Source organism: Crinia signifera, chromosome 2 (genome assembly GCF_055691185.1).
Source record: "Crinia signifera chromosome 2, ASM5569118v1, whole genome shotgun sequence".
Lineage (NCBI taxonomy): Eukaryota > Metazoa > Chordata > Amphibia > Anura > Myobatrachidae > Crinia > Crinia signifera.
Genome location: NC_139218.1, coordinates 363701495 through 363723848, shown reverse-complemented (window position 1 = coordinate 363723848; position 22354 = coordinate 363701495). Strand labels below are relative to the sequence as shown.

The 22354-nt window shown below is 43.5% G+C and overlaps 1 protein-coding gene across 1 annotated transcript in view; it reads right to left on the bottom strand.

Moving 5' to 3' along the window:
- The window catches only part of MICU2 (mitochondrial calcium uptake 2), a 442330-nt gene that overhangs the window by 419574 nt on the left and 402 nt on the right, over positions 1 to 22354 (bottom strand). The window lies entirely within an intron of this gene.

Below are 22354 nucleotides of genomic sequence, written 5' to 3'. Positions count from 1 at the left end.
TAGGATATCTCTTTGCACTATGACTGTAGGCATGAACTCTATGTAAAATGTCTTTATTTTGTAAGCAGTTTAACATATCTAAGTTTTAATGTGAACCTGAAACCTCCAGCTCTTTGTCTTAAGCTGGTCATATATCAGAATGATTCCGAGCTCGAATGCACGACTTTGACGGATCGTGTGATGCATTGTGTGTGTTTTCAGTGCACATCGTGAGGCGTTTCAGTACGATGCACGGTTCCACGGGCCATAAGGTCAATCTTCAGATCTTATGTGCTGCACCTAAGATCTGAAGATGCTGCTAACGACCAGTATGCTGGGAGCTGCAGATCTTATTTATTTACAGTTTCTTATACAGCGGCAGCATATTCCATTGCGCTTTACAATTGGAGACAACAATGATTAAACAAACTGGGTAGATACAAACCGACATAGAGGTAGGAGGGCCCTGCTCGCAAATTTACAATCTATAGGGATAATAGGAGGGATACGTAAGGATAGAATTCCATAGCATGGCAGTTTTATCATATTACAAGACAGTCCTGATGGGATGCAATTAGATACAAATGCTACTGAAAGTTGTGTGGGGGTCCTGAATATGATAAGCTAGCCTGAAGAGGGGAGTTTTCAGGGAACACTTGAAAGTTTGGAGGCTAGAGGAGAGTCTTCATGTGCGTGGAAGGGCATTCCATAAGGTAGGTGCTGCCCGACAAAAATCCTGTAAGTGTGAGCAAGTAATGAGTGTGTATGAGAGACGCAGATCTTGTGCAGAGCAGAGAGGTCTTATGTGAAATGACACACATAAGATCTATTGTGTGTATGGGAAGCTGCTGGGTAAATCGGGACATGATCCGGATTGTATGTTGGTCGTTCTGGTGTATAGCCAGCTTATGTCTTAACTCTTCACTAGAACTAATGATTCTCTAAAACAGGTGATGGAAAACATTAGCTGCCAACCCCTCTAGAATGTTTGCAATACTCAAATCCTAGGTCATAGTGTTTTGCCTGCAGATCTGATGGCTGGGGCTTATTCCATTCTGTTTGCAATGACACTTCCTTGAATTTTAAAAGGTAGAACTCCATTACAGACAACACAGTTGGACCAGGAATGATCGGACTAGAAGCTTAGCTTGTTGAAGCCCTTCATGTTTTTTTGGGGTATCACATTGTTATCACTATCCATGGTGCAGAGGAAGCGTTTGCACTAGAGTACCTTATTCCTGTATGCGGTGACACCTTTTTCAGCACATGAACACCAATACAGTGGCACAAGATCTTTGTGATGATATCCACTGCCTGGTGAATACAGAATGTTGCCTATAAGTCATAACAGCCATCTTTGAACATCCGTTAAGAGTTCCATGAGGAGAAAAAAAAATGTAGTGAGCTTGACCACCTTCATCTTAAGGTGGCCGGCCATACACATGCAGATTTATCTTCAGTTCTGGCTGGTTGGAACAAAAACATGGTTATGGATGAGAGCAAACAGTTGACCATTTGCTTGTAAATGCTGACAAACTGTCACTCATCCATAACCATGTTTTTGTTCCAACCAGCCAGATCTGAAGATAAATCTTACTAGTGTATGGGCACCTTTAAACTAGGAAGAGACCTAGATGGAAATGAAGTGATCTTGCATACTTCTGATGAGACTTCTTTGTTTCAGGCCTATCCTTATACTGACCAAGTTATCAACACACAAGTGATTGCTGCAAGACAGTACTGAAAGAAAAATACTAATATTCACAAACGGAGGAAAAAAGACCCACATGACAGGATCCTGCTCTACCATCTCGGCCATTTGTGCTTTAAAAACAAATACCAAGACTGCAGTCTGTTGTGCTACTTGTAAATCATAATGTCATGTACACGTCATATGTTTCCACACAATTTCTGATACCCCTTTCAGACCGCAAAAAGCAGGGTCGCACTGGGACTTTTAAATGGTTCAGTCCCCGTGCGACCCTGCATTTTGGTCTGTTCAGACCTCCTCAGCGAACCGGCAATATTGCTTGTTCGCTGACGTCATCCGGGGAGGAGGCAGTGCTTAGAGCTGGCGCTGCTCCAAGCACTGCCTCCTCCATTGGTGTGTACGGGAAACTGGTCGCTCAACCTGATTAACCTGTTCACGCCGCAAAGCAACATGGCACCTAACCAGTAAGAACCTTTCTTTTTTGCCGGTTCGTACTGCAGTGTTGCTTCCTGTTTTCAGGACCCGGTAACCCCTTTCACACCGCACCAATTACCGGGTCAAACCGGCAAGAAACCGGCATGAACCCAGTAATTAGGTGCGATGTGAAAGGGGTATTACTGAAGTGGAATTATACATTCATATTGATTAGTCTACCTGCTCACTTAAAAAAAAAAAAAAAACTCCCTTACACAGTAGTGCCAGAGAGTGATACACAGAATTTGTTATTTATACGCACCTCTACTTTTTATGTAGCTTATTCAGCGGATAGATATCAAACAGTGGCTTACGCACACGAGAACACTTTATTACAGTACTATAAACCAATCCATGTCAAAAGTCATTCTGTAGGCAGTAAAAAACAAAAGTCAGGTCACTAACATTTATATATACTTATTGGACATCCTTTCCCTAATGCGTGTCACTATCTGAGATTCTGGCACCATCATGGAAGTTGTGAGCCAAGAAAGTCAACTACATTAATATTTTGTTCTTGGAACTTATCACCTGTCTGTAACAGGAGCTCGGCTTCTTCCTTTTCCTTACACGTTCAGTATAATGCTGCTGTTCAGAATAAAAGTCACATCAATCCAATTTTCCCACCAATAGGATGAAAAAAACAGCTTGGGCATTAAGGATTACATTTACAGTACAGAAATTTACTTTAAACGTACAGGACATTTGTACAATTAAGGTTTCAAATTTTTTTTTAAAAAAGGAGAAAAAAATAAAAGACGGATGAAATATGAAACAGGCTAACGAGCCTTATTTTTTTTTATTTTTTAGGAACAACAAAATAAATCTGTTATACCCAACACAATATCATAAAATGTAGTTGTTACTCGTATTATTATTCTCACTGGTTCTTACAGATAACTGTTTAATATACATCATGGAACTTATATTAGCCCAAAACGTGTCTTTTTAATGGGGTGTTCCCCTTCACATAGGTGTCCTCAATGTCAGGAGAAGAATGCTGACCTGTTATCATTGTTTATGGTCTTGCTCTGTGGTTAGACTCTCTGGCTTCAGGTTTGCAGATCTGCATTGGACCATCTAATTAACCATTTACCTTTGATCTTGCATGGGCCATATTTGGGATCTTGTTAAATGGGTATTACATGGATGTCACAAACTTTTAATGGTGTTGTGCTTAGCTGCTCAAGAAAAAAAAAAAAACCCGGGTAAAAAAGCAGGGTTGGAGACCTGGGAATTTCGACCCGGGTTGTGCCGTTCACACACACAAAAAAAAATGTCTTGAAAGTCAAATTACCGGGTCAACATGATTGACCCGGTAATTTGCTTGGTAGTGTGAACGTGGTATCACAGTGCTTCCTACAGAAACAACAATTAATTAAGGTTTTTGGAATACCTTGTGGTATCTAGAGGACTGCAGACAATGTCTTGTTTATTACTTGTAGGTATCTTATTTGATATTTTGTTGATCTTTTTATATTTTTCAGTGTCAATAAAAATATTTGAAACAAAAATGTATAGGACAAGCCAAGTCTACCACAGTATAAAGACTTACTTATTTTCATGTAATAGCTCATAGTAGAACAGGACTGTAACTATCAAAACACTGATCATCAATTGTGGAAAACGACATCACCCATCTATCCCTACTTCAATCCATATTAAATGCCAAAGCAAGCATCTGTCACCAAATCATTTTGCAAACCCCTACAGTGGCTCCACTTGTTCCATGAAACAAAATTAAATTACTTCTTTTTATATATCTAGGTCATCAAAATAATCTTCCTTCCTACCCCCTTAGATTCTCCTCTGACATGTACCTACTCACTGGACACCATTAGTCCGCACTGTCTACAAGACCCTTGTTCCTCCTCTACCCATCTTTAGAATTTCCTTAGAGATACCACCCACTTTAAAACAAACTCACTACTCTTGTTTCAGCTTTGCACTCTTCTAATAAAATAAAAGTGAAATTCTTTGTATTTAGGAATCATGCCACCTGTAGGCACAACAAAAAAAGTGGTCTGGCAGGACTCTTACGCAGGGAAGCCTGGTAGGCCATGCCCCAGCAGTTGGCACCCTTAAGGTGCCCATACACGGTGCGATGATCGTACCCGTTATGGGCTGGATTGCATTGCTTCGCAACACCTGCATTTTGCGTGCGATGCAAGGGCAGTACAAAAAGTATGCAGCACATATTTTGTACTGTGCGATGAGATTCCCGCGTTAGCGGGCATCGTGTACCGGCAGCTTTAGGCACACCCTATTGGGGAAACTATACGGATTCACAGAATAGTTACGTACATGGATATGGAGTACATTTCACTATAGAGCCAGGAAACATGGAATTCAAAAAATCCTCTGTGTACCAGGCGTGTTTGTAGAAGTGGAATATGCTAATGAAGATCTGTTATATCCCCATGATCAAAGTTTTACCCCTGACCTGAGCCACACCACCTTAATGCAGTTCTCAGTCAACATGCCCCACCCCTTGTTCTTGTCCCACTCACTTTACAGCATAGCGTTGAGGGAACATGACAGATCATTGGAATTTGCAATAATACTCATACAGTCATGAAGAAATACAATCGGTTGTATTACAGTCAGCGGGCGAATGAGGTTTTTCTATGCTCATTTCACAGTTCAGCACACAGAAGAGCCACAGGACTGTTATAGGGGTACAATATAAGTGATATGGGTCTATGTACTAACCCAGGCATTCCCAACCACGGTCCTCAAGGCACACCAACAGTGCAGGTTTTGTAGATATCCAGGCTTGAGCACAGGTGACTTAATTAGTATCTGAGGGATTCTGATTAAACCATCTGTGCTGAAGCCTGGATTTCACTAAAACCTGCACTGTTGGTGTGCCTTGAGGACCGTGGTTGGGAATGCCATTACTAAGCCTTGGAGAGAGAGATAAAGTAACAACCAATTAGCTCCTAACAGCCATGTTACAGGCTATGTTTAAAAAAATTAAAGTTAGGAGCTCATTGGTTGATGCTTTAGCGTCAACCACTATCTTTTGCCAGGGCTTAGTACATAGGCCCCATATTGAGGGGTATTTATGACAACTGATGCCAAGGGAACGAAAAGAATAAAAAAATGTTTTGTTGCCAGCAGCACCCAATTATAATTTTCTAGCAATTTTTTTTAAAAAGGTATTTGCTGGTACAGGTTGAACACCGATTATCCGGCATCGTCAGTTCCAGCACTGTGCCGGATTACCGAAATTGCCGGATTATCAGTGATACTATTTCAAAGCACCATAACCCCGCAGCGCGATCCCTGCAGCCCGGCTCTTACCTCCGCCACACCACCCGCAGCTTGTCTCCGGCTCACATGGCATTCCACCTCCCGCAGCGCTTATTGAACCCCGCAGCACGACCCCCCACCCGCAACCAGATCCCCCCCCCTGCATCCCAATACCCTCCCACTCCCTCTCTAAACCTTCCCACTGCCCTTGCAACTACTTCTAAGCCCTCCCACAGTACCCACTATGTCTAAAAAGCAAACAAAACCTACTTCCGGCAGGCACCCGATGTGTCCGGATTAGAGAAGTTTCCGGATCAACGGTTGCCGGAAAATCGGGGTTGTACCTGTATTACCAGCAGTTGAGTGATGGGTTGGACGGCTATACATAGTGTCCTGCTATGGAAAGTTGTCTACCCCGGGAAAAATCGCTTGGACAGGCAAAAACGCCCAGTGTGTATGCACCTTAAGTCATGCTATAGAAACATACCAGACCTATATAAAACACACTTCACAAGTAGTAGGCGTGAGAGAAGATTGTGCAGACGAAACAAGAGACAATGTACATATTTTTAATAGCAATGTATATAAATATCCCAGGCCTCATAAAATCCTGAAATGTATATCAGGTCTTCAATGTTGTGAAACAAACGCACACTCATCGGGGGCCATACAAAGCTATATTAACTCTGTCGTCACTCGGTGTATTCCAAGCTAACTATACCCTAATCTATTATAAGCTCTGAGATGACAGCGTCCGTATGTCAATGACTCTAGGTATGGCACTTGTGATCTTTTTAATAACCGATGCTGGTCAAGACTGAAAAGAGGACATTGGATACATCAAATATGTGCTTCTTTAGCCATCTTATTCCCAAGCAGGGTACACACAGCAACGCTCGCGAGACAGCAATGCACAGGAATTTGCTGTGCAGCTTTCCGTGGCTGTGAGAGAGAGAGAGAGAGAGAGAGAGAGAGAGAGAGAGAGAGAGAGAGAGGGAGAGAGAGAGAGAGAGAGAGAGAGAGATCATTTTACATGAAGTCATTTAAAATGTTCTCAAAGAGATTAAATAGCTGATCTTTCAGACTGACCAAAAAACAAACAAATCAGTGTTTGTGGCCAGTTTTATATTACACAGGCAAGAAGCCCAGGACTAAGCTGATGACATATTGGCTTAATAAATGTGCTTGAGGAGCTGACCACACATGATAAGATCTGGACGTAAGCCTGATCACCCAGCTCGGCCACATATTTAGGAAGGACATTTGAAACCAGATAAAGAAATGGTTCTGACAACTAATGTTTCCATGCTGGGAAGTAAACATCAAATCTGCATTGATATGATCAGTTCATACGTATATTTAAAGAGAAAGTGGGTACAAAATAACAAGGCATTGATCAGAAACCTATAGACACAGATATGCAAGCACAAAAACGTTCTCATATATTGCACGCTCACCCAACCGGAGCCAGCTGCTGGGGGGGGGTCAATTAAAAATACCGCTATTTAAACAATACACTTAGTGTTCATTCTAGCATTGGCCATCTTTGAAAACCCATGCAGTTCCTGTTCCCTGCCTGGGGTGTCGCTGTCTGCTGTGGTGTTTCTAGCACCGGTCTGGTTTGCATATCAGTTCCAATATACAGACCACACTGTGCTAGAAGCACTACAGCAGACAGCGACACCCCAGGCAGGGAAGAGGAACTGCATGGGTTTTCAAAGATGGCGGGTGCAAGAATGAACACTATACACTAAATATACAGTCAGAATAATACCCAGAGGGGAAGAAATGGCACTCACCAGGCTTCAGTAACGTTGCAAGAAGTGTCCACATTTTAATGATAAAGCTGCTGATGTTTGTCAAAGCAGAAGACGAGACAATATAATTCAACCAACAAACGGGGGGCAGAAAAAAAGATCCAGTTGGCTTTTGTGAATCCAGCTTCAGGTTAACGGGAGAAGTCAGATCTTGAAGGAGGCAACTGTATTTCCGAAGCTGGATCTAGTTCTTGCACATAGACTATGGTAATAAATGGAGGAATTACGAACCAGGGGCATGTCGTCTAACAGGATGGGTGGTCTTCCCCAAGAAAGGAGATGTGGACTTTAGCGGCCCCCAACGTGCAGGTCTCGGGCCACTGTCAGGATCCAGGATCCACTAAACAGAACTGATGAGTGGAAGCTAGTAGACTAAAGCTGAGAAACACTAAAGGATGGTTTAGCATTCTGTAGACGAGAAGAAAGACTTGATCCGGATAATTTACCAGACTGATTGGACAGGAGTCTCCCCCAAGGGACAGTATGCACACATTAGTAATGGGTTTAGTAGGCACAAAGCAACTATAAAAAAACAAACAGTCTAAAGTAGGGATGCCAATCCGGGGCATTTTTTTCAATCCCAGAATTTGGGAATGAAATGTGCCCAAGAGGAAAAACTCTGCCCCACATATTCACTTACATGTGCAGTGTAGGGTGGCTGGAAGGGTGAGCGGTGAACACAGGACCCAGGCAATGAAGGCAGGAGCCAGGCGGGTGGTAAAGCTGGGAGGGCTAGGCGGGCAGTGAAGACGAGGGGCAGGCAGGCTAATGAAACGGGAGGGCACAGCGTGACCTCTGACTTTGTCACACTCCACAGAGCCACGCTGCTGGGGACAGGAGAAGCCAGGCAGCGTCTGCGCAGTCTACTCCCAAAATTGGAAACTCCAAAACCGGGATTGAAACCCCAGCATTTTAGGTGCCAAATCCCGGGCTCCCGCCGATCCAGGGATTGGCCACCCTAGTCTAAAGTACTGCTTTGGATGCCCAAGCTGCTGTTTGGATGCCTAAAGTACTGACTTATTGCACATTTCAGCTCGCACCTCAGGTCAGAAACTGAAATCCTTAAGGCAGGTAAAACACTACAGGGGTTGTAGTAAAACCAGAGTAAGGCTGCTTTCAGTTTACATGTTTACCATTATTGACCGGTCATTCCCAATCCTATATTTAAATTAGTAGAATCTCAGCAAACATGTAATGTAAAAGGTGCTTTCAGGATTTAGATAATTTTTTTTCCCGCATGTCAATTTAGTTTCTTCAATAAATTTACCGTATTCCAAGTGGCCTGTTTAAAATCAGTTTGCATAACCTTGAAGATGACAAGAGTGGCACGACGGATGGTATGCTAAGCCGAACATGTATGATACCTATCCGCTGATCCTCATAGCTATACAGATGGGAAACATTAGAGGATTGCCATTAGGAACAGTCTGCACTCAAACATATCAAATTGCAAAAAAACATGTGTTTTTGTTAAAAGAATTAAATCAGTGTATGAGGGCACAAATTAAGCATATTTGACAAATGTGGAAATTAAATATGTGAGCTCATACATACTAATATATCATTTGCTTTAAAATTCTGAAGAATGCAATTATATTCTATCACGAGCCGAAATTACGTGATACTTCAAATTCAAAAGGACGGAATGGAGGGGTCAAATACAATGCAGAGTGAGGACGCACACTGCAATACATTGCTATGGTCTCCTAACCCCCCCAACGAGGGTGCTAGGGTTACTTCTTCCGCAATACACTGCAAACATCATTAGAGTGGCTGGTACTTTATTTAATGAGGGGGATTACAGGATAAATGTATGCAAAAACCACAGTTGTATTTTGAACTGAATTCCGTCAATGAAACGGACTATAATTACCAGAGGTCATGTGTATTAACCTCGTCTTCTTTTTACCCTCCAAATATCATGGTCTGGTGACTCCTACAGCCATCACAATATGTTGGCATTTCCACTACCTGCCAGGAGGAGCATGGCCAACAGACATTGAGAGGTCCACCCTGTATTTGTGAAACTGCAGACAAACAAATATAGTATTGGGTGGAGTTATTGTTTGGTCAGCACTGTTGTTTTGTTCTGGTAGCCTAAACTAATAGTACATGAAGTCACATACTCTACACACATAGCGATTTGCATGAGCTATGCAGCGTGGCCGATTCCCCTTCAGCTTCTCGGCATGAAGATCTCTCAGAAACACTCACAGAAGTGTCAGTGATGTGCACCAACGACTTAGCATGGGAGATTTTAGTTATTAGCAAGTTAATGAGGTCTCTTGCTAAGCGATATGACTAGACTGATGGTACATGGTCATTCTTCATCTACCGGCGATAACGACGCGCAGGGGTGAGCATCGCTATGGGCGCCACACACGGCGATGTAGGCTTACTTTCTAAGTGATCTACAGAAACTGTCAAATCGCTTAGAAAGTGGCTTATTACCACTGTGTGAAGGCCCCATATGGAAGCAGTGGCCTATTTATGGGCAATACTATTAAACAAATCCAGCCTCTCTAGAGACACACTTCTTATCCATATGGTACAATTGATTATTAGAAAACAATTTAGAAGTTAAACAAGACTTCCGGTTCCAGCAATTATGCTAAACACCTGTCCGCCCGGCCCCTCTAAGCCAGTACACACAGTAGACAGTCCACTCAGCCTCCACACAAACCCGGAGCTGAAGAGGAGCATCAAGGGGAGCAGAAGGACCAATTTCTAGCCTCCCAAGTCCTGGCATAATAGCACCGCCAGTGCTCCTCCAAACGGGAGGCATTTGCTATTATGGCCGCCGGAGCCACATGTCCCGTTTCGTTTTTTTAGATATTTCTCAGTTTCACTGGTGGGACAGTTATGCATACTGTTAGCAACGTTTTATGTTCTAGTAATCTAAGGCTGGGGCAAACCTGGAAATTTTTTTTTACCCAAGAGGAAAGCACTCCATGAAATATTTCGGACCAAATGGGTGATTATATTCGTTTCCCTATTGTTTTTCCTATTTGTTTGTCTTGTCAGCCCCCCCCCACACACACACACTCTTTTGTCATCACATGACTTCATTACATTAGTGATAAATTATTTTAGATGCCTAATTTAAATACTGGTACCTTAACCACTTGAGTGGTATGCCCGGAAATTTTCCAGGCTCAGCTGCGCTGCCGCAGCGGGCTTTCCCGGAAATTTCTGGGCAGGCCACTAAGATGAAGGTGTGCGACAGTGGTTTCTGCAGCTATGCACCACTGGCACATCACCTGTTCGGGTAACCCCCAGTGGCCGCTGTGCTCTCCCCTCCCATCACTCCCCCTCACCTCCGGCGATTGTACACCGGAGCTCCCCTGCACCCGCCACCATTAGTTTTTGCAATAAGCAGGTGGTAGGCTTGGGTATGTTCGGCGCAGCTTGGGGCGACTCAGGATTTTGGGCGCCCGAGTGCTCCCAAGCCTGCCACCTATTATGATCGGCGGCTGGGGCAGCGGCAGGGCTCAGGAGCTCCAGTGTACGATCGCCGGAGCAGAGATGAGGGGGAGGGGGGGTGGCCCACAGCTCTGTGGTGGGTTTTGCTGGGGCAGGACAAACCTGCCCTGGTAGGTTTGTCCTGCCCCAGCAAAACCCACCACTTAAGGGGTTAAATGTTGGCGGGTTCCATTTGCGTGCTAACTGGAAATAAAAATCTAAACTTGATATAGAGGCTTCGCTCTTCTGCCCTCTTAAATGCTCAAACGAAATACCCTTAAATGATGATGTAAGCCTCGGCTCTGCATAATGCTAAATCCTGAGGCGTGGCAATTCTCAATAAAAACCATATACAGCCGATCCACTCCTTACAAGCTCACCGGGAAGGTAGCTACTTAATGGTGGATGCCACCTTTCAACTCTAGATTTATTCTATGTAACATTTATGGACTTAATATATTTTCTAAGACTTTCTTAACAAATGCCACATACATGCTTTGCCCTGATTCTGACACACATTATTCTTGACCAGGGACTTGAATAGAACAGCATCTGCATTTTTAGAACAGGGATACACAGACCAAATCCAAATGTCTTAATTGCAAATGTGGTATTCCGTACCTTACTGCTCAACTTCATTAGGTTGATGTTTGGAGGGCCCGTCACCATTACTACTACCCCAGACAAGGGCCCTTGCAGACAGTGGCGATTCCCACTGTCAAAAGTGTATAAGCCAAATAAGCTCTCCTTAAACGGATAAGAAAAGCAGGAGAGGTTAGGTACCTTATTTGGTTAGGAGACAGGTATCCAACAACAAACCTGCTACTATATGCACCAAGGTATGTTGGTCTAAGCATTATTCAGGGCAAAGCTGCCTGTTAAAACACAAGGCTCTAGTTGTGTAACTGAGGCAAGAGGTGAGCAAGTAATTTATGACTCAGCGATGCCAACAGTTCCAAACTAAAGGATAGGCATTGACCATTGGGTTCAGGTCACAATATGACTACAACCACTTGACTATGGTGACAAGTGCAAGTTAAAAAAAAAAAGTATTTTTTTTTTAACCTTCTAAAGAGGTGTTGCCTATATCAACCAATCAGATTCTAGTTATTTTAAAGAATATACTCATTAAATGTTATCTGAAACATGAGTGGGAACCACTGCTGCTTGTCCTCCCCCTCAGTATGAACCACATGGATAGAAGCTGGTACTGTCCAATGTTAGACAGTGTCCTGGTGATGTCACTGCTTCCTAGTCCTCCTCTGTGGGTCTGGCTGTACGTTGGTAGTACAGATACATACAGTATACTGTACAATGCTGAGAAGACGTCTCATTAACTCTCCTTTAACATGCTCAGTGAGGACTTGGCACTCATACATTATTACAGATCCTTCTCATTTCACGCTGCAGACCAACGCATAAGAAACCCCCGAAAGCTGCAATTAATTTGGACTGCTACATAAAACCTTTAATCAGTGCGCTTTAGGAGTCATCTACGCTTTCTATTTTTATTGTTTACAGTTCAACAGAGCCGGTTAGGTTTTTGTAACACTTTAAAATCAGAGATTGTAACGTTTTGGCTGGAGCGGCCTGTCTACAGCAATATCACAAACACAATCGGAGTGGAAAGAAACACCGCTGATTACTGCCTGCAGGGGCTTTTATTATCAGCTTCAGATCAGGGGGGGTGGGTGGATCAACATGCTATAATATTCATGTAATAATCCAAAAACGTTCTTAGTAACTGGCCGAGTTGTACTTTAATGAAATCCAGTACATGACTTTGTAACGAAAGTGTATCAACACACACACACACACACACACACACACACACACACACACTCACACACTGGATGCAGCAGATGTGGGCTGAGCAAATGCTCATGAGCATGAAGCCCGACATGCATCACTGGATCTTCGTAAATCTATACAACGTATTCCTATAACATACTGGTCTAATGCACAATGCGGCTGCTTCCACCCAGTCATAAAACAGACATAAAATATAGAGAGTAAGGAGATCTTTATAGCCCAGCAGTTAATTGCTTAATACGAATACTACTTGCACACTCAGGCTGTAGGCCGTGCAATTTATTGAAGACATGCTGTTATTCTTAGGTTTCATTTCTAAGGCCCTTTAAAGAATGAATACATACATACATACATTTTAGCACCCTGCACCTTTCAAAACCTATGCAGTTCCTCTTTCCTGCCTGGGGGTGTCGCTGTCTGCTTTGGTGCTTCTAGCACAGACAGGTCTGTATTAAGAGACCAGACTGTGCTAGAAACACCACAGCAGAAAGCGACACCTCAGACAGGAAAGAGGAACTGCATAGGTTTTGAAAGGTGCTGGGTGCTAGCATGGACACCAGATACAGATGTGTGCTTCTACACTTAGCATCACTTCCATTGAGTGAAGAGTCGCTTGGCAGGGCGTATTGCTCAGGACCAATCATGCAAACAGAGGCTATTTGGCGTGACCTCACCAACAGTGTAGGAGTACCCATCTGTAAGTACCAACATATAGAGGGTAGGAGACATAACTGAGGTAGGGCAGAACACTGAAGCTAGTAGAAATAAGCCGCGAGTCATGGGTGGGCTTCGCTAGAGTATTCAGTGATACTACCCATAATGCATGGGTGAGCAGCGCTAAATGGGAGAGGAGCACAGGTGATATGGATAGTGCAAGGGAAGGCCAGGAGGAAGAAGGACCCTGCCCATAGGGACTTACATACTAAGGAAAGCAGTGTTTCAAATTTAGGTGGATCTACCGCCCAAATTGTCACAATTTAGACATAGGAGGTATCCAATTAGCCAAGACACATTATCAACAGATAAAGTGCATGATGTCGCAATTAATGACCGATGATCATTATTGTGGCTTCCAATGAGAGGTCATTTTCATCGGTCAAAAATGGACCCATAATCACTCAAAAACATATGGGATCAGCGATAAGCTCCAGACCTAATGTGTTATCGAGGCTCCGGCGGCTGCTTGGTGTAGAGTAGGCTTTGAATGTCTGAGGCATCTGCTAAGTGTGGGTATGGGGTGAATAGGATGCTGGCATCGGGGCTAATAGGATCTTCCACGACTAACCATCGGCAGTGGTAAAGTCTCGCTGCAAGAATTTGCTATTTTTGTTTCTAGACATTTAAACAAAAACACCAGAAAATGACTACAACTAGAATCCCCAGGAAACAAACCAATTGCAATAAATTCAACACAACTTGGTTTAGACAGAAAAAGGCAGCAATCCTTTGGTCATTGAGGAGTTAATATGTTTAAATTTAAATGACGCTAAAAATACCACAGCTGTTGTGATCTGAAGAATCAGAAGTCACTGTAATTCATCCCTTAGCAGCCTAGGACACACCTTCTGCAATTATTTCACAACTATGTAATCAGCATCTGCTATAATAATAGCACATGTGCACAGCTGAAAATAACACAGTTTGCCCTCAGTCAAGATGGCCACCCAAGCACAAGAGGAAGATACAGCCAGTAACCTATACAGGATCTTCAAGCTGCTTCTGTTTTGATCACAGACAAGGGGACATGAGGTGTGAAATATAAAACAAAAATAGTTATACAGATTACAGTTTGTATAGTCTCTCCATGCTTTTGTGGGTTTCATCAGGGTACTCCGGTTTCGTCCCACAATCCAAAAATATACCGGTATGTTAATTGGCTGCAAACAAAATCACCCTAGAATGTGTGTGTGTGTTTACATGTGGTAGGGAATATAAATTGTAAGCTCCACTGGGGCAGGGACTGATGTTAATGTAAAAATATTCTATGAAAAAGCGATTCTATATGCATGCTCGGCTGTGTGTGTTAAGGCCCCCTTACATTTGTCCGACTTGTCATAACGACAAGTCGGACCCGATTGTCCCAGCAGCTCCCCGGGAGGGATCACATGCGATGGCACTTCATGTGCCAAGTTTTGCATGTGATAGATCGCATGCGATTTATCACATGCCACTCCCGGGGTGCTGCAGGGACAATGGGAGCGGGGGACAGCAGCGGGGATATGCCCGCTACCAGAGAGCGGGCGGGGGTGGAGGGGGCGCAGGGAGCCGCGCAAGAAGCCGCTGGGCAGGAAGCAGGGGGGGGTTGGCGGCTCAGAGTACCAGGGAGCCGGGCAGGAGAAGACGATGCAGCAGCAGCGCGAGTGGCACGAGCAGCAGAGCACTTCCAAAAAATGAAAAACCCCATACAAATGCATAGTAAGCCATTGATTGGCTGAGACCTCTCAGCCAATCAATGCTGATTGGCTGAGAGAGGTCTCAGCCAATCAATGGCTTCCTATGCGTTTGTATGGGCTTTTTTTTTTTTTGGAAGTGCTGCTGCAGCGTCTTCTCCTGACCGGCTCCCTGGCACTCTGCGCCGCCCCCCCCCCCTGCTCCCGCTGATGCTGCCCGGCTCCTTCTGCTCTGGTAGGTCCCCTGTTGCGGGGGAGCACGGCTCCGGGCAGCACATAAGATTTAACAAATCTTATGTGCAGCCCGTCCGACCTCCCGTCTCCGATCCGATGCACACGGGGCCGCGCATCGGGTCGGAGGGGATGTCTCCATATGCGATTTGGGACGATTTCACGGCCCGATTCATCGGAATCGGGCAAAATCGTGCCCAAATCGCATAATGTAAGGGGGCCTTTACAGTACTGCGGTGTACAAGGACGTGACGCAAAGCAGTGTGTCAGGCCCTTGTGTATAACACGCTTCCCTGTGTGATGCCAAGGGCCCCGCCTCCAAGACTGCCCACTTCTTCAGTAGACTAGTTGCTGCGGCATCTCAGCAGCGCGCAGTCTGTACTGCCGCTGCATCACCGAGTTTCTTTGCCTGGTTATAGGCTCCTGTCAAGGTATACCCATCTCTAGTCTAGGGGGGGAAATTTTGCACAGATTGTCACTATATCCTCTTGAAATCCTGACACTAACAGTTGCCTGGACGTAACATTATCAAAAAGCTATAGCAAACAGGACGACGATGACGATGAAGATGATGATGATTACCATGTATGGCAAAATTTTGTACCACACACATCCAAACATGGTATTCATCATCATCATCATCATCATCATCAATGGCTGCCAGCCTGTGTACTGTACTAGCAGGATCTATCATCCATTTCTGGGGGTGCAGTGTGTATTACAATTATATGATTTCCTTCCTTTCAAATCAAGGGGTAACGTCAGCGTATTTAAATATATTTTGGGTAAAAGGTAAAAAAAAAGTTCCCTGACCCCTGTTCTACTCAGTCAATATCCAATTCGTTTGCCTCTGGGCAAGCCTAAGATAAATGCACCATTGACCAATAATTATTAAAAATCCATGTAACCTCCTGTAGCATGGTAAAATAGGATGTAGGTGCAATGACAGCCTCACGCTGTTTTACTCTGGAATGTCTTTAAATAGCTAAGTGGTGCCACAATACGTAACAGGTTGATATAAACAGCAAGTACAAGTTCTCAGACTCACACATGAAGACGGCTCATTACAAGCAGTCCTCATTACTGGAACCACAGCTGTACACTCACTGAAAGACAAGAGGCACAGCACCACGGCAAGTGATGTCATCCAGGCCGGCAGCACATGGCTGGGGACATCACAAGCACAGACAAACTACTGGCAAACCTTAACAGCTCAACTTTCAAATTACTTTGAATATGTGCATTTCTTTTTATAATTCAGGGTGAGAATAAAAGGGTCAGGAAAGAAGTTAAGGATTAAACTATCTTCAGACATCAACAAAATAAAAGAGAAGAAACCATCTAGATTTCCAGTATGTGCAATAGAAACATACTACAGACCTAAAAAAGAAAAAGTAATATTAAACTTTTTGTATTTTTTTTTTTATTAATGTTTTATATGTTATTTATCACAGGAGTACTAAAGCAGCACCTTCTAGACCTGGGGTAGCCAACCCTAGTCCTCGAGAGCTACCAACAGTGCATGTTTTGCAGGTCTCCTCACAGAATCACAAGTGAGCTAATTAGCTCCATCTGTGTATCTTTTAAAATGTGTCAGTGAGTAATGAGGGCAGCAGCTAGGTTGTCTGGAAAATGTGAACTGTTGGTAGCTCTTGAGGGCTAGAGTTGGCTACAACTGTTCTAGACAATATGGTCAGGGAACCTGCAACACTGGAGATTACAGTTTACATTACCGGCCTGTTGTACAACAAGTATGGTCTTGGGATGCTGGCAGTATTCAAACCCTCCAGTCCCAATCTCATCTCCTTGGCAGCCTAACCCTGCAATCTCACCCCACCGCCCTTTAGTGCCTAACTCTATTCGCACCCAGAGTTTGGTATCGCGAATGCCGGTATCCTGACCGGATCCCATACAGAATGCCATAGGACAGTAGCTCCAGGACAGTGAGGTAGCAATGATAACCACAATGTTGATGAAACGACAGAAGCACCATACACAAAAATTATACAATGCTAGACAGGCTGAGCAGGGTACCATATAAGTAAATGGACAACAAGCGTGATAGTCCTGTGCAATAATGGATAGCCCCCCAGGCTAGGCAGCCGATGGTTTATGGCCGATGTCGAATACTTTTGCCATCAATGTGGGAGAACCAGATGGTTTTCTTACAATCGATGGCAAAGGAGAACCGATGTTTCATTTTTATTTATTTTTTTCAAAGTGCCTGGACAAGGATCTTGGCTCTGCCCCTGACACCCGGAAGTCCCGCCCCTGAGTTTTCAGGGGCCATTCAGTCAAGTTTAATGGAAGACCATCGATAGCTAAAACTATAGATGGTTATCCATCAAATAGTTTGGCACTATCGATGGCTGGGTGCAGAATCACCATCGATGGCAACCATTGATGGCGTCTGCACCGATGGCCATCCCTAACTTCACCTCAAAAAGGTGAGGAGGATTTAGCATATTATATATAGTAATAATTGCATACAAGCAGGGCCTTCTTCCCTTACATGCTTCTACTTCTCTTAAATCATCTTTGATGCCACCAAATCCTGCAGTTTTCTGTCACGCTGATACTTATTCCAGACTCCTCTGCTGATGCAGCTATGGTTATATACCCTGTACTTGTCCTCTATTGTATTCAGCTATAAGTCACTGTTTTGTATTCATTTATGTACTCTGTATTGGGTGCTGCGGATCCCTTGTGGTGCCATATAAATAAAGGATGATAATAATAACAATATGTGCAATGACAGCAAGGCATAAGGGAAAGGATAAACCGGTGCCAGACCTATTGTGTCTGTCTAGAACTGGGAGTATTAGTGGATTACTCAACAGTATAATGATATTCATACCAATATGTAAATGAAGACATTATGGATTTTCAGCTCTTCTTCTCATGCCCCCCAATAAAATGAGTATGGGTATGTATAGGTGTATATCTTGAGCAAACAGCTTTATTACAGATATTATGTGAAGTTACTTCTCGATTATGTTCCTTAGTAATGAGCACTTATTTCCCCTGAACATGTAATCTGTTTCCTTGAAAGTTCCATAAAAATAAACTGAGAATACACGTAAAGATCTTGTGTGTCCAACCCTACTATAAAAGCAGAAAAGGAACGGTCCAGCGCTTTATTAGGATGCTGGCGGGGGGATTACAGCTTTAAAGAAAATAGCCAGCAGCTGCCACTTCTATGTTTATGACTCGGCAAGTCTGATCCACAAACCAACGCTCGGAAACATCCATGAAACGATCTCGATAATAAACACGAAGGACCAGCTGACAAGGAAAAATAAAACATAAAGCTGAGGGAATGGAGAGATCAGTTAGGAGGGGGATGGAGGAAAACTAGGCTTCAGTCGGATGTATATAGACATGATCTATCCTGTAAATAAAAAGAGTGTGATATATCTATACATCTCTCAGCATAAAGTGTTCATTCTAGAACCCGCACCTTTCAAAAAAAACTTTTCTGTCTGGGGTGTCTCTCACTGCTGGTGCTTCTAGCACAGTCTGTTCTATATTTCAGCAGAGAGGTGCAGGCCAAACTGTGCTAGAAGCACCACAGCAGATAGTGACACCCCAGGAAGGAAAGCGCAACTGTATGGATCTTGAAGTGCTGCCAGAGGCTGTCTGATTCGCCGTATCCTACATGCAGCACTTGCGATTGGAGTGGATCAAAAACACATCCACTTTACCTTATTTCTTGGCCTGATGCATTGGAATCGGGTGAAATTGGGCAAAATCGCAGTGTATGGCCACCTTTTATTCAATTACTTTGAAACTGTGTAGATGAAACATACAATTATTTAAGGTTTACATTTCGGCTCCCAAGCTCCAGATAGCTCTTTATGTTAAAGTAAATAACCCAAAGTACAGAAAAAAGTTACATTTCGGATATGGAAAATTCAACCTGTATATTTGATGTCCTTTCAAATGGGTAATCCTCCTGTTTTTTTCGAACACTGCCTGGTATAGTATACTTGTGCTGACCAGAAGGGCGTGATGTGGGCAGCAGAGGTACTTACTGAGTGGGATCCCTTAATTCCCCTCCATCTTGGCACACGTTACATCTGCCCCTCCTGCAGAGTACATGGTTCTGCCCATTTTAGAAAGATTTTGCATTTTTAATCAACTTTCTTTAAAAGGAAGAAAAAAAGGACTACTCTAAAATAACATTAGACCAAGTTAGAAAAGACTGCTACTGCGATGCTTCACAGCACCCTGAAGGCTTAAGCCCCACACAATAGGCATTATAATGAGCGGCCCTTCTGATCAATATTGTTCATTACATCGCCCAATGTGTACGATATTGCCGACACGCCATGTGCACTCCCACGAGCTGTTAACGACCTCCTCCATCATCTGTGCATGTACAAATGAGGAAACGGACCATTGTCAATGCCGGCACCCTGCTGCTTCCCCGTGGCAACCGATGTCTGTGGCAGAAGGGTTCGCTAGGTGTGTGCAAACATTTACTAATATTTTAATATTTAAAAATGGCACAATAATGACTAACACTCCAGTAGACAAGAAAATATGAATTACATAATGTTGGAAAAATAATGGTCTTATTAATGTAACAAAAATGTTTAAAAAAAAACAACACACAAATATTTCTCACTAGTCATATAACTAAACTACTAAATAAATAAAATAAAAAGCTAAAAAGGTGTGGACACACCTTTGCAATTCAGGTTCGATTCAATTTTGGTAACTGCACTTTAGATTAAAGGTGTCCACACACAGAGAGTTTGGGGTATGCGATGCGTGCTCCCGCACACATCACATAGCACAAAAAGTATGTGCTGAACCTTCTTTTTGAGCTAGATTACATTGCATCTTGTTCAAAACACATGGGGGTGCGCATCAGCATCGAATGTGGCGGAACACTGTGCAATTCAGACTAACTTTCTATTCGTGTTGACTATATAGTCATAATCGATAGCCAGAATGGCACCGTGTGTCCACAACTTAATTCAGATGTTAAACACTTGACTATACCAAATTGTGGATAACGGTCTGAAAGATTGCATAATAAACCAGTGGGAGATCCATAAGAGCTATATGGCTAATTATATTACAAGTACTTAAATAGATACTGAGCAATAATATTCCCTGCAGTTAGAGCAAAGTGCACCAGACAAAACACTGCACAATAGTAACTATTTACAAGTATTCCAGATGATAGATCAACAGATAACAAGTTGGCATGCGTTAAGTTCATAGATACAAAACATCGATACATATGATTGACAGGACTACGATTGCGCACAGTAACTTGCATGGCAAAGTGAGCCAGCAAGGGTGCACATTCTTCACTTTGGCTAAAGATGGTTAAATAAACAAACAAAAAAAAAAAGGTACTTGTTTCCTAGCACGGCCACAACGATCATGATCGCGGTCATCGGGGCTAAAATCGGGGCCATCGCGGGCATCGCATGCACTAAAAAAAATCGGGTGCGATGGGCCAGACGCGATGCCCGCGATTTCCCCATAGAGAACAATGTTAAATGCCTCAATTTACCCGCGATGACCCCGATTTCCCATAGGAAACAATGTGAAATGGATCAATTTACCCAAATTATCATAGGGAACAATGGTAAATGGCCCAAAAACACCCCTGAACATTTAAATGTCCCCCCAAAAGTACTATACGCCACCCCGCGATCAACGTTAACCCGAAGCGTGGCGAGCGCAGCGAGCCCGCGAGGGGCGGCGGTGAACTACTTTTGGGGAGACATGTCAATGTTCAGGGTTTTTTGGGGGGGTTTCTGGCCCATTTACCATTCTTCCCTATGATGATTTGGGTAAATTGACCCATTTAACATTGTTTCCTATGGGAAATCGCGGTCATCGCGGGTAAATTGAGGCATTTAACATTGTTCCCTATGGGGAAATTGCGGCCATCGCGGGTGGACCATTTAAGCATTTTTGGCCGCATACGACCCGACCGACGCGATTTTCACTGTTTTCAATGCATTTCAATGGAAAAATCGGGGGCATCGCGTCGGTCGCAGGCCACTAAAAATTACCCCCCATGGCCGCGATTGTGGCCGTGCTAGGAAACAAGTACCAAAAAAAATACTTAAAACCGGTCTACTTTTCCCATGTCTACAATTTGATCCACACTTACTGGGAATTTAATTTCGCTACAAGGTACAAATGTGCCGCTGTACACAGACATCACTTTGATTTCACTTAACCTGGCCACACACTAGACTTCTAATGCCATCCGCAACCCGAAAATAATCCCGATTGGCTGAGAACTCAGTCACTTTCTGAATGATCTAACAAGCCTTGATCATTCCTGAAAACGGTCTTGACACTAAACCCAAGGGGACAAATATCATCTGATTTCACCTTTTGTGTGTGACCATAATAGGACAATGATGTACACATGCCAAGCGGCAGGGTGTTGCAATTATAAATGGTACATTTGCACTTTGTTACAAACAACACTTATATCTTACATATAAACATATGTGACACAAAGAAGACAACTGCAAAATAAATATCATACAGCTGCTGTCATGTTACAGGGTAGTTTCGGAAAAATGGCAGTTCGGATCTGATTGGTTTGTGCTTTATCTCTCACTAATGGGGCCTACACATGGGGCGATTTCAGCACATTTTCTAAGCGATCTGACTAGATTGTTTAGAAAATGACGCTATATCGCTCCGTGTGTAGGGCGATAGCGATGCACAGCCATGAGCGTCGCTATGACTGGACGATTAAGATCCTGCATGCAGGATAAATCTGGTGAGATCGCCAGTCAGGGTCAGTGTTCTCACCGAAGAACACTGGCCCTGATAGATCACTCAGCACACCGCGCTGTGCAGTGCTAGCATCGCTCGGCACAGACGCCCTGTGTGTAGCTCCCAAATGCTTTTGCTACATATCGCCAAATGTGTATGCCTCAATGGCCCAGAAATGGACTGTCTGAACCAAATGCTCTGTACTCAAACGTGATAGATATCGCTGATAACAATTCTTCCTATAATGCCCACTTCCAACTGAATCACAGGCCCATTGGCACACGCTCACTCATACACGTATATCTCCACCTCTGGCCAAGTTCTTGTATAGTGTGCCAATACATAAAAATCACAAGGGCAGGCATTTCCCACCAGGATTACGGTTCCATAGAGAAAGATCAGTAAAACGTGTTACAAATTGCAGGAGACTGTGTGTGTGGGTACACACACACACAGAT